Source organism: Myotis yumanensis, unplaced genomic scaffold, assembly GCF_028538775.1.
Source record: "Myotis yumanensis isolate MYYU_CA2020_CCGP unplaced genomic scaffold, mMyoYum1.0.hap1 SCAF_4, whole genome shotgun sequence".
NCBI classification, from domain to species: domain Eukaryota; kingdom Metazoa; phylum Chordata; class Mammalia; order Chiroptera; family Vespertilionidae; genus Myotis; species Myotis yumanensis.
In genome coordinates this window covers 32,969,266-32,983,013 of record NW_027223755.1, presented here as the reverse complement: position 1 = coordinate 32,983,013, position 13,748 = coordinate 32,969,266, and the positions used below count along the sequence as shown (strand labels likewise).

The 13,748-nt window shown below is 39.3% G+C and overlaps 1 protein-coding gene and 1 long non-coding RNA gene across 3 annotated transcripts in view; one reads left to right on the top strand and one right to left on the bottom strand.

The window, feature by feature from the left end:
• The window catches only part of LOC139008618 (uncharacterized), an 87,221-nt gene extending 83,193 nt beyond the window's left edge, over positions 1–4,028 (top strand). The window contains exon 7 of the long non-coding RNA XR_011471169.1: positions 3,839–4,028. This is a non-coding gene — a long non-coding RNA (uncharacterized lncRNA). The remainder of the gene's footprint in view (positions 1–3,838) is intronic.
• RNF180 (ring finger protein 180) overlaps positions 1–13,748 on the bottom strand; it is a 92,920-nt gene that overhangs the window by 26,099 nt on the left and 53,073 nt on the right. The window lies entirely within an intron of this gene.

The following is a 13,748-nucleotide window of genomic DNA, read 5'->3' as shown; positions in this document are numbered from 1 at the left end:
TTTATTTACTTTTTCTTAACTCCTGGACCTGGAGGGAAGAATAGAAATTGGAATGAAGGGTGAAAGTGGAAAGGAAATTTGAGTTAAGAGGAAAGTATGGGGAAACCATGGAGTGTGTGGATGAGGCACCTGTCAGTCTGACTACACAGGGTTTTTCCAATAAGGAATAGGAAATATTCCTTGGAGAGATAAGGTGGGTCAGTTGCTATTGGTCAGGACTGGGCAAGTGATAGACTATGGGCCAAAGACAGGCTGCTGCCTGCTTCTGTAAGTAAAACTTCACTGGAACACAGCCATGCTTCTTTGCCTCTGTACTGTGGATGGCTGCTTTGTGCTACCATGGCAGAACTAAGCAGTGGTGACAGAGACTATGATCGGCAAAGCCTACAGTAGAGACCATTCCTTGCTAGCCTGAGAGGTTTCATTATGTTCCTGAACACAGCACTGCTAATTTCCCCCTCAATCAATAAATATTTATTGAGTGAGTTAATAAGCATTATTTCAGGCTTTCTTAGTCTGCTCAGGTTGCAATAACAAAATACCACAGACGGGGTAGCTTAAACAGCAAACATTTATTTTTGTCTTTAAGCTAGGAATCCAAGATCAGGGTGCCAAATATGGTGAGTTCTGAAGAAGGCTCCCTTCCCAGCTTGCAGATGGCCACCTTCTCTCTTTGCGCTCACACGGCCTTTCCTCTGTGCATGCAAAGAGATCTTTCTTCCTTTTCTTACAAGGCCAGCAATCCTATGTGACCACCCCCTCCACCCCTCCGATATGACCACATTTAATCTTTATTATCTCCTAAAATCCCTATCTCATTGGGGGTTAGAGCTTCAACAGAAGAATTTTGGGAGGACACAACTCAGTACATAGCACGGATACACAAGGCACTAGGAATACTGCAGTGAACATATCAAGCAAGTAAGGCCTAAGAACTAGCTCTTTAAAAAGAAGGAAAATTATATATATATGAAAAATCTATATATATAAAAGAAAAATCTCTCTATATATAATATGCTAACTGTCCCTCTGACTGTTTGACAAGTCGCTATGATGCGCACTGACCACCAGGGGGCAGATGCTCCAACTGGTAGGTTAGCTTGCTGCTGTGGTCTGGCCGATCAGGACTGGGTGAGACAGGCCAGACATGCCCTGGAACCCTCCCACGATCCCTCCCTGGCCCAGATCCTGCACCGGTGGGGTCCCTCTGCGCCCTCTCACAATCCAGGACTCCTTGGGAGATGTCGGAGAGCTGGTTTCGGCCTGATCCCCACAGGCCAGGCAAGTGCACAGGGCTTCTAGTATATTTATAAGAATGTGAGTCTTAAGTGGCAGAAAGGGGCAGTAATTGAGGAATGGGGTACCAAGGACCTGAACCAGAGTGGTTGCCTTGAAAATTTAAGATATTTTGAAACCAAAATCAGCAGCAGCTAATTTTCATTTTGGTAAAGGAGGAGACACTGGTTTTATGATGAAAAATTTGATTTTTTTTCCCCTCTGAAGTCTTAAAATAATCATATCCTTTGAGTTCACATTTTTATTCTTATTTGCATTTCGAAACTTCTTTTGAAGTTTTTAAAAAGGAAGTCAAAGATCTGTGTTTCTGGCCTCCAGGCAGGTGAGAAGTCCCATTGGGCTATGAGCTACCATGGAGAGTGAACACGTCTATAATAAAAGCCATTTTTCAGCCTCCAGTGCCAATCCTTACAGCTGTCAATCAGTTCCAGATCCACTAAATGCAGCTGCTCCAAACCACAGCCTGTCACTCATTAGTAGAGAGTAAAGAGTTCTTTCAGTCTTCTCTCTTCTTTACTAAAGCTCTTGGGCCTCTTCCTGCCTTCTTACTTACTTCTTTATTTTCTTTGTATCTTTGTAGCAAAAAAACCTCCTCCATTTATATATTAACCAGTGTGTTTTCTGTTCCAGGACCTTGTTATCCATGACCCTTCTCCACTCAGGCAGAAATAGATAATGTTTGATTGCCTCAAGGAATGGATGGCACAGCAGTATGTAAATAACAAAGAAATTATTAAATTTTGGCATTTGATTTTCAAAAGCCAGGATTCTGAGTATAAATGATAGAATTGAAGAGGTTTTTTTTCCTGCTTCTGCTTTCCCCATCTCCTATGCTCAACATATACTAGATAAAGATTCTTTGGGATTTGGGCAGAAATCTGGAGGATCTCTGAGAGAACAGTATGCAACATATTCACCTAAATCGGAGAATAATGGACAGGATAGAAAATTCCATCAGATTTTGGGTTTTGATAGCAGGGAAGCCCACAACCTCCAATCTCTAGAATATATTCTAAGGAGGAAGCAAGGTCTCAAAATTCTCTCACGCTTAGCACAGAAGGAGCAGCAAAAGATAGCACTGACTTAGCATTGAGTGGACAGTTAAAGTACTGTCAATCAATCACTCAATACAAGAAAGAAAGTAAAGTAACCATGCAGACAGCTTAGTAGGTGTCAACCACACCAAATATTCATTCCCCCTTTCATTACGCTGACCTAGAAACTGAGGACACATACCTAGGGGGAAAGGAGGGGAAAAAGTCCTGTATTGATTAAGATTTAGTTTCTAATCTCCAACAGAAAGAGGGCTCAAAAAAATTAAATTTACTCAATCATTTATTCATTCACTCAGCAAATATCCATTACATATTTGTTAGGTACAAATAACGTTTAGTTAAAAATACTGAAAATTACATTTCTTGAATACCTGACTTTGTGGACTATGATTCATTCCTAGAACAAATTCTTTCCTCCCTCATCTTTTCATTATATCTTTTAACCTCTTCACATAAACTGCAAGTCTGCCTACATTTCTCTAAACCTTATTCTATTGCATTCTTTAAAATTTCTTTATTGATTAAGTTATTACATATGTGTCCTTATCCCCACATAACCCCCCACCCCCACTCATGCCCTCACCCCCCTGTTGTCTGTGTCCATTGGTTAGGCCTGTTTGCATGCATATAAGTCCTTTGGTTTATCTCTCCCCCTTACCCCCACCTTCCTCTACCTTCCCTCTGAGGTTTGACGGTCTGATCGATGTTTCTCTGTCTCTGGATCTTTGTTCATCAGTTTATGTTGTTCATTATATTCCATAAATGAGTGAGATCATGTGATATTTATCTTTTTCTGACTGGCTTATTTCACTTAACATAATGCTCTCCAGTTCCATCCATGCTGTTGCAAATGGTAAGAACTCCTTCTATATTTGATACAAAGTCCATGCTAGTTATGGAAAAAATTTAGCTATTAAAGTTATCAGAAAATAGCAGTAATTAAGGAATGGCACAGGAAAGCTACTCTAAATATACAGACATATATGTTACAGAATTCTTTTCATTTATGATTCTTAAAAAATGTAAATTTTTATGTCATTGTGTCATAAGAATCTGTATTTCTAGTATCAGAATATGACTTCAAATTTGTACAAATGCATATTCCAAATTTGATAGTTTTGCATTTCTAATATATACTAGCTTCTGTAATTAGCTAGTTACTAATAATAGGAAAGGAGTAAAAAGAAGGCCAGATATTATGGATGTCATTTGGGCAGCTTCACCAGGAAGCTGCAACTTTGCACTCCCAGGGAACCACCAGCCCATTCCCTGCAGACCACTGGGGGAAGGGGTCCAACAAAGGGAAATAGATGCATGCACAGTAAAATTGGTACAACATAGGGAAGATGACTGTCAGTTCAAAACCTGGAAACAGAGATCATTGCCCAAAGTAGGCAGGGTCACTGCAAACCCGCAAAATTTGGGAATAGATAATCCCCTAACTAAAGGAATTTGCTCTTTTGCATTTGCTTGTGTTTCCTCCATAGCCATGTGGCCCTGCTGACCCCACACAAAATGGACTGATGGACTGCAGCAAGGAACACAAGCTAAGCTAGCCTGATCTGGACTAGACTGCTCCAACATGGAGAGGAAACTCTGGAAACTGTCTCTGATTCTAGCTCTGCTGAAGAAGCTACACTTCTTCCTTGGCAGGACAAGGGGAAGTGGGACCTTGGAAATGGGGTGTAATTCAACAGAAATAAAGCTTTCTACAACACCTTATCCACTCGTGTGAGTCTCTGAAAATTCATTTTCTTGGGATATTGCAAGAAGACCACCCCTACAAGCAACTGGTAGAGATGAGGATCTCTTCCCATGGATAACACTTCCATTTTGGTCATCAAAAATATATTTTAGGAAACAATTGGAAGAGTTTTTTATATTCCCCAAAAAACACTTTTGGTCAATATGGGAAAACAGGCTAATGCAATAAGCCTCCCTTAAGTGCTAATTAAAAAAATAAAGCTACATAAAGTGTTCAAAAACCTGGCGGAAGGAAAAAATGGTGGCTCAATAGGTAGACACGTACTGAGCCTTATCCCAGAGCAGATAGACGGGGCACCTAAATTGAGTAACATCCAACTGGAATTGGCGAAGTAGACACAGCTGGTGAGACAATTCACAGCTGGGAGGGGCACAGCACACCTAGAGAACGGTAGAATCGGGGATCTGGGCGGGAGAGAGAGACATGTGTGACCACCGGGACAAGGTCAGAAGGAAGCTGCACGGCACCAGTCCACGTCCCTTGGAGACAGGCATAGCAAATGGAAGAATATACCGTGTCCATGGATTGGTAGAATCAACATCATTAAAATGTCCATACTACACAAAGCAATCTATAGATTCAATGCAATCCCCATGAAAAGTATAAGTAGATGTATGAATGGAAGAATTCACCTTTGAAGAATTACATGTGACTGAAAAATGTATAAAAATTTTAAAATAAGTATGTTAAAAGAGAATTTAAAAGAGGAATACAGTCAATAAGGCAAAACAAGATATAATAAAAATATAATATAATAAAAATAATATAATAATAAAACAAAAAGTGAATTTGAAAGAGAACCCAAATGGAAATTTTAAATGTAAAAGAGCCAGGTTAAAGAAGATAGATTCAGTGAACTGGAAAACATTGCTAAAGGAAACAATCTTTAAGATTCTTAGCTTATCTTAGAGAGACAAGGTAGAGACTTCCTTGAATCCTTCTAAGCACATAATAGGAATATAAGAAAATTTAGAAAATCATCTAATTCATCACTAAAACCAAGGCTTCTCTAAAAATATCTTTTAAATAAAACTCTATATGTTTCTCTAATCGTTAAATTGTATTATACTCTTCTCTTCTTGGTAGGCTGTTCCCAACTCCAGTGTCAAATCTGTGGGAAGAATTCTGGTCTTTTGTGACTAAGCCACTGGCTCTCTGATATGACTCTACTGAAACCTCCACCAGTCACCATTCCTTTCAAATTCTCCATGCATCCAGGCCTTCTCTTTCTCCAATGGCTTCTCGCATCACATACACACAGAATTCTCTTAGTCTTGCACTTTGTTCTAGCTACCACCTTCCTTCTCTCTCCTTCTGTCAGAGCCAAACTTCTCAAATAAACTGTCTCTACTTGTTTTCTAAATTTTTTCACTTTTGCAAATATTCTTCAACTTATTTTTAGCTGTTACTAGATCCAATAGATATTTTTAAGTTTTCATCTTTCTTGATCTCTTGGTTGCAGTTGACACTGTTGATCATTATCTTCTTAAAATTTAAAAATGTCTTTAAATATATGTCGCTTCTCTTGATTTTTATGATAAAATGTTTTTTCTTCCTCTTTGGTTCATCTTCCTTTTATCTCCTATGAAGTTGGATTTCTTTAAGGCTTACTTCTAAACTGCCTCCTCATTTTTCCTTTCCAATCTATATAATTTCCCTAGACAAAGGACCCACAGTTTCTGCCACTACCTGTATATAAAAGACTTTTAGATTTATAATTCTAGCCCTGGCCTCTTTTTTGAACTCCAAAACTATAAAGATATAATTTCAGGAACACCTTTTCTGACTCCTTAATCTAAAATAGGTCCCCAGTCCCTGGACGGTTTGACTCAGTGGATAGAGCATCGGCCTAGAGACTGAAGGTTCCCAGGTTCGATTCCGGTCAAGGGCACCATCCAATAAAGGTCTTTGCAGAACTAAAACAATAAATAAATAAATAAACAAACAAACAAATAAAAAATGAAATAGGTCCCCAGTTATGTGCTCTCATAGCAACATGCATTTCTCCATTACAACATTTATTGTAGTTTGAATTTTACATATTTGTGAATGAGAGCTTGATTAATATGTGCCACTGCCATGAGACTGCAAGCTCTGTGCTGGATACACTGCCTGCTATGTAGTATGCACTCAGCATCAATTGAATGAAGGAGATATTTTAATATGCTTAATAAATTAGCAATGTTTACAATTTAGTTTCTAAATTCCTTATTTCTAATCTATTCTCTTTTCTTATCCTCATACTCTAAATCTATATGCATTCTAATTTTCTTTCTTGATTGGGGAGAAAAGGGGAATGGTTATAGATGGGGAGTAGGGGAGTATGTGTAAATCTAGAGATGTTCCTGAGATGCGGATGAAGTTCTCTTTCATTTGTGTCATAGTGAGGTGAAAAAAAAGACAGCTGAGATTGCCAACTTATTCTTATTTTTAAATAAAACGAAGTTCTAAGAAGATAGGAATAATTGAGACACATTATGCCTCTTTAGGCTAGTCAGAAACATGTGACTAAAAAAAGTTACATCTTATTCATTCTATTGTATCTACGGTGTGGTGGCCTAGTTTTAACCTCCCCTATGGGAATAAGCAAGCTTTTTTGATAAGTAACATAACAGGCAGAAAGTAGAACAATCTAGTTCACTAAAAAAGTGCTTTAGTTTATAACTATCTTTATACTGGTTAAGCAAAAAAAGAAAATATTAGGCACATACTTTATTCTAGTTCCAGGGACATCAATAAAAATTCAGTTCACATACAATATTTACTTAAGCCTTTAAAGCATAATGCTATGTATAATAGTCTAAATTAAAATTTTCAATGTTGCCCAATTTGTGGAAATTACCTGTATGTTATGGACTAAATGTGTCCCCCCAAACTCATATGTTGAAATCCTTACCCCTGATGTGATGGTATTTGGAGGTGGGGCCTTTGGGAGGTGCTTAAGCCATGAGGGTTAACTCAAAAATGGGGTTAGTGCCTCTGTACAAGAGGGCCCAGAGAGCTCCCCTGCCCCTTCCAACATGTGAGGGCGCAGGGAGATGGCCCTCTAGGAGCCAAGAAGCAAGCTCTCACCAGACAATGAATCTGTCAGCACCTTGATCTTGGACTTCCCAAGCTCCAGAACTGTGAGAAACAAATATGTGTTTATCCACCTACATTATTTTTGTTATAAATACCAAAGCAAACTAAGACATTGTATCTTCCACTTAAATGATTGAATGTGATATAGAGGATGTTATTGTTCTAATTAAAAAATAATAAATGCAAGAAAAATATGAAGGAAAAACCCCAAGTCACACTTTATCATGGATAACCAAGACAGCTGTTGTTAGTATTTTATATGTGATTTCAATTTTGTTTTTTGGTGTGTGTGCATGACTTTTTTTTCTACAAAAATAAGATTATGGTATACTTATCTCCCCGCTGTGAACATTCTGCAAACCTGTATTCTTTTCTATCCTTCAAAAAGGATGCAAAATAGTCTAGCAGCGGTTCTCAACCTGTGGGTTGCCAACAATGAAAATACATCCTGCATATCAGATATTTACATTACGATTCATAACAGTAGGAAATTACAGTTATGAAGTAGCAACAAAAATAATTTTATGGTTGGGGGTCACCACAACATGAGGAACTATATTAAAGAGTTGCGGCATCAGGAAGGTTGAGAACCACTGGAGAGCAATGGTTCTTACCTGGTGTGATTTTGCCCAAAGGGGACATTGGGCAATAACTGGAAACATTTTACTGCCATGACTGAATGACTGGGAATGTGAATGCTATCAGTGCCTGTGCACCTAATGTATGGAGGTCAGGAATGCTGTTAGACTTCTAATAAGGCACAGGCAGCACCCTCCCCCAACCCAACTGTCCCGTCCAAAGTGTCAAAAGTGACAAGGTTAAGAAAATACTGCCATTTGGGACAGCATGGATGGATCTTCAGAATATTATGCTAAGTGAAATAAGTCAGACAGAAAAAGTCAAGAACCATGATTTCAGTCCTATGTGGGATATAAAACTGAAAGCAATAGCCCTGGCCGTGTGGTTCAGTTGGTTGGAGCATCGTCCTATACACCACAAAGCTATATGTTTGATTCCTGGTCAGGGCACATACCAAGGTTGTGGGTTCAATCCCCAGTTGGGGCATGTACAGGAAGCAATCGATTGATGTCTCTCTCTCACACCGATGTTTGTTTTCTCTCTCCCTTCCTCTCTCTCTAAAATCAATGTAAAAAAAAATATCCTTGGGTGAGGATTAAAAAAACACACACAAAACTGGCAGCAACAAATGAACAAACAAGAAAACAAACAACTCATAGACACATGCAACAGTACAGTGGTTTCCAGAGGGAAGCAGGTAGGACAGTTGTAAAGGGTAAAGGGGGTAAAATATATGGCGACAGAAGAAAATTAACCTTTAGGTGGTGGGCACATAATATTCGGATGATGTATCATAGAATTGTACACTCAAAACCTGTATAATTTTATTGACCAATGTCACCCCAATCAAATTAATGAAAAAAATAAAAGAATATGGCAGGGAAATATATTGTGAATAAATGGGTATTTAAAAAAAACACCCTGCTTCAGTGCACAATGTATTTTAAATGCTGCAATCAATCAATGGAAGATGAAATAAAATTTTATACTACACAGTCATTAATTTCTGAAGACCCATTACTAAATCTCCACTGTGCCTTTTCAATGGAGATGCATAAAGCCCCTTTTAATATTCCTAAACTTCTTTGTGATATATTACCATTGGGTGGCTTTTGAAAAGCAAAGAAAAATCCTGGCATGGGAATGTGGTCCTATTTTTGTATAGGTACATAAAATATTCATCTGCTCTATCCCTTTCCCAAGTTACATCTATTTTCCTCCCCTAGTTTTGATTTAATAGCTTTTCTACTCTGCATTTTTTAAAAATTTGTTAGTAGCAAGATTTTCTTAAAAGTTTGTACAGTGTAGTTAAACTTGTAGCAGAAAGCCATCTTATACCTTTGCTACAGTTCAGGGAAAGCAGGTGATACAACTTTGATAACAGGTAATTGTCTGAGGGCACAGCATCCCTTTTAGTGAGGACTCTGATGTTTCTAGCTGCTAGTTGCCTATAATTTTCTGGGTTCATTCCCTCAGCAAAAAATTATTATCCCTTTAATCATATGTCACACGCATTGTAAATAGTAATAACTTCAAGGAGGAGGAGGAGCCTATATACTAGTATAATAACACTAGAGGCCCGGTGCACGGATTCGTGTAGTGGTGGGGTCCCTCGGCCTGGCTGCAAGGATCGGGCTGAAACCAGCTCTCCGACATCCCCCGAGGGGTCCCGGATTGCGAGAGGGCGGTTCTTGGGTGACACACCCCCGAATTGGCCTCCCTGCTCTCTGGTCCTGGGTGCATCACCTGAGAACCACCGCAGCTGTCAAGTCATCGCAGCTTTGCAGCTCCTGCATTAAGCATCTGCCCCCTGATGGTCAGTGTACATCATAGCTACTGGTTAAAGCGTCTGCCCCCTGGTGGTCATTGTGCATCACAGCTACCAGTTGGACGGTTGAACAGTTGCTTAGGCTTTTGTATCTATACTAGAGGCCCAATGCACGAAATTCGTGCAAGAGTAGACCTTCCTTCCGCCAGCTGCTGGCACTGGCTTCCCTCTGGCATCCGGAACCTGGGCTTCCCTCCAGCCGCCAGCAGGCACCCAGGACTCAGGCTTGAATTTGATTGTTTTGATTGATATTCTGAAGTCCCTGTCTGACACTGGCCTCCCATTTAAATTAATTCAAAGACAGTTTCCCGTGATGCCAGCATTTGCAATGACTACTAATAAATCACAAGAACAAACTCTAGAAAGAGTAGGAATATTACTACCTGAAACTGTTTTCGGAGATGGTCAGTTATATGTTGCTTTCTCTTAAGTTTGAAGACCGTGTGACGTTAAAGTTGTAAATACTTCATCACAAGGGAAATTAGTCAAGCACTCTGAAAGTGTTTTTACTCTTAATGTGGTATACAGGGAGATATTAGAATAAGTTTAATCAATTTAGCAGTCACTGTTTTTATCAATGTTTTTATATCATGTTTTTGTTTTTATATCATGTCTTTTTTGTTGTTATATCATGTTGTTATTGTTTACCCTATCTAATAAAAGACAAAAAGGGTAATTGACTGTACCTTCGCTACGCTTCCCATTGGCTAATCAGGGTGATATGCAAATTAACCAACAAAGATGGCGGCCAGCAGCCACGAAGCTGAAGCGAGTGATAGAGGAAGCTAAGGTTCCCAGCCTGCCGTGGCCCGGCTCTGAGCTCCGAAAGCAACAAAGTTTCAATTATAGAAGCTAAACAAACCCCAGATACCTGCTTTCAGCAGGCCGTGGCCTCAGAGCTGGAGTAGGAGCCGGCTCTCAGCTCCAGTGACGGCAACAAAGTTTCAATTATAGAAGGTAAATAAATCCCAGAATAAAAAGAAAAAAGAAAAAAAGGAGAGGCTGGGAGCTTCAGTCGCCGGCCAGGCTAAAAACAGCCATCAGCCCCTCATCCAGGCTGGCCAGGCACCCCAGTGGGGACCCCCACCCTGAAGGGGGCGTGACCAGCTGCAAACAGCCATCAGCCCCTCACCCAGGCTGGCCAGGCACACAAGCGGGACCCCCACCCTGATCCGGGACACCCTTCAGGGCAAACCAGCCGGCCCCCATCCGTGCACCAGGCCTCTATCCTATATAGTAAAAGGGTAATATGCAAATTGACCCTAACAGCAGAAAGACTGGGAATGACTGGTCACTGTGACACACACTGACCACCAGGGGGAAGATGCTCAATGCAGGAGCTGCCCTCTGGTGGTCAGTGCACTCCCACATGGGGGAGCTCTGCTCAGCCACAAGCCAGGCTGACGGCTGCCAGTACAGCAGTGGTGGTGGGAGCCTCTCCTGCCTCCTCAGCAGCGCTAAGAATGTCTGACTGCAGCTTAGGTCTGCTCCCCGCTGGCAAGTGGACATCCCCCAAGGGCTGCCAGGCTGCCAGAGGGATGTCTGATTGCCAGCTTAGGCCCAATCCCCTGGGGAGCAGGCCTAAGCCAGCAGGTGGTCATCCCCCGAGGGGTCCCAGACTGCGAGAGGGCACAGGCCGGGCTGAGGAACCACCCCCCCCCCCCCCCCGAGTGCACAAATTTTTGTGCCCCGGGCCTCTAGTTTATTAATGAATTTATATATTATTTTCATATACATTTTACTAATTTTCTTTCATCTCTGACACTTCTATTATAGAGAAAGTGCAAATAGCAATATTAAAATATTTCTTCTAATTAATTTCCTTTCATTGTGCACAAATCTGTGCACCGGGCCACTAGTATATAGATAATATCCCTTAGAGTAATTTGAAGTTGAAATGTGTATCTCTAAAAAATGTGTTCAAATCTATTTGGTTCCTGAGTTTAGAGAGTGAAGGATACCTTTATGTTCTGATGGATGAGCAACACTTTAGCAGTTTTGTGTAACATTTGAAAAGGTAACATCTAAAAATATACTTTGTTATTTCAGCAAACAACTGTAATCTCAAAAAAAAAATTTATCATGTTTCTCATTTTAAATGCACATTTGAGCTCTTTGAAACAATGAATTTGCAAAGTAAGCATATTCAGATAAACATAATGCTTGTTTTTAGGATGATAGTTACTTATTTATAGCTATTATAAAAAATTCATTAGCACTAGCATATCTGTAAGAGAAGGCTAACCGCTTCATGAGAGAGGGCACTAGGTTTCACAAGATCTTTGATTTTAAAATGTTTCTGTCTGCAAAATGAAGCCAAATTAATAATTCAGCTAGCTCTAAAATGCCAAAATCAATACAACAGCTTCTAACTCAACTATGGAATGATACTTGTTTTGAGCTAGACACATAAAAAATAGCAAGATTTTTCAAAGAAAGGCCAGTGTTTACTAGCACACAGCAAAGTGCAACATACAGCAAAAGCAATTACTACCAGTAGCAAAGTGAGCTGTGTATAAATGACGAATAAGAGCTGGGAACAGAATAGCCTAAAGCAATGATTCTCAAATAGTAAAGAGCACAGGAATCACCTGGGAATTTACTAAAATGCAGATTCTGATTCAGTAGGCAGAGTGGGGCTGGGACCGTGTATTTGCAATAAGTTCTTTGGTGATGCTGATGGTACTTGTCAATGAACCTGGCTTTGAGTAGCAAGACCTAAAGTATACTATTTACAAAGTTCCTACACCTGGGATGCTCTTGGGAGACCTTAACTCCATGAGTAAAAATAATACTCAAATCCTTTCTTTAAAAAATATCGTTACCGGTAGAGGAAGCAATAGTAAGTTCTCTGAAACCAAAATTAAACAAACAAAACACCCAGAAAACACCAATAATCATTATAATCCTTCAAATCATAAATATTTCAGCTGATATGAGTTTGGGGAAAAAAGACACTAATCTGAATATTAAGAACATGGAAGACTCTTACAGAGAAGATGTTACACTTCCTGGCTAAAACTGGGATGTCCACCTAAAAGATATCAATCTTTGAGGAGATAATGATAGCGTAGCAAATGGACAGGAGCAAGGATGCAATGTTAAGCAACACATACCTACCAACTGTCATTTCTAGGAATTCATCCTGAGGGAATTACAAGACTGAAGATGTTTGCACAGAATAAGTTACATCAGCCAACAACTATGTGTTTGTTATCAAAGTGACCAAAGAAGGGGACCAGTTAAATAGATGATGGTATATCTACAAACTATATAATCGATTTTATTTCATCCATAATGAATACTATAAGGCCAATAAAATGTTGATATAGATCTATATTTATTGACATGGGAAATTGTTTAGAGAACACTGTCATTAAAAACAGCTATAGTATATGTGCAAAATTATTCTACTTAAATATATGCAAACATAGAGATAGTAGGTTCTGAGTAATTTGGAAGGCTTTTTGTACCTAAAATAAATAAATGTTATTTAGCTCAATAAAAGCAAACGAATAAATTAATACATCTTTCCTGAGCATAAATACATTGGTTTTAGTCCCCCAAATTCAGATCTTGAATAAACTACTGAACCTCTTTGTGAATCAGATTCCTCACCTATAAAAGGGCATACTAACAGTATAACCTTTACAAGGGCTGTGGCAAGGATTAATATGTGCTAATAGAGGTAAAGTGCTTACAACAGATCCTGTCATATAGTAAGCATGATATAAGAGTTGGCAATTTCTGCCTTTTTAAAAAATGATTAAACTGGTCTCTTGCTGATACCCGTATGAGATGATATCATTATACTAGTAATTCTGCTTTGGCACCTGAGCCTACATATTAGCTCTAGGAACTGTAGAGATAACTAGCAGATGTAAGAGTCTAAATCCAAGCAACAATACCCTGAAGTGGTCTAACAGTAAGCAAGGCAGAACTCTGTACATGGCTACCCAGCATTTTTAAATATGCAGTGAATGAATATTCATAAATTGCTGGTAAGAAGATAAAATGGTTCAATCTTTTTAGGATACAGTTTGGTACTATGAACTTAATCAAGATCTGAACAATTCTGTTCCTAGGAATTTAGATTAAGAAAAGTAGCTGTGATATTCAGAACACAAAGATTTAGATTTAAGGA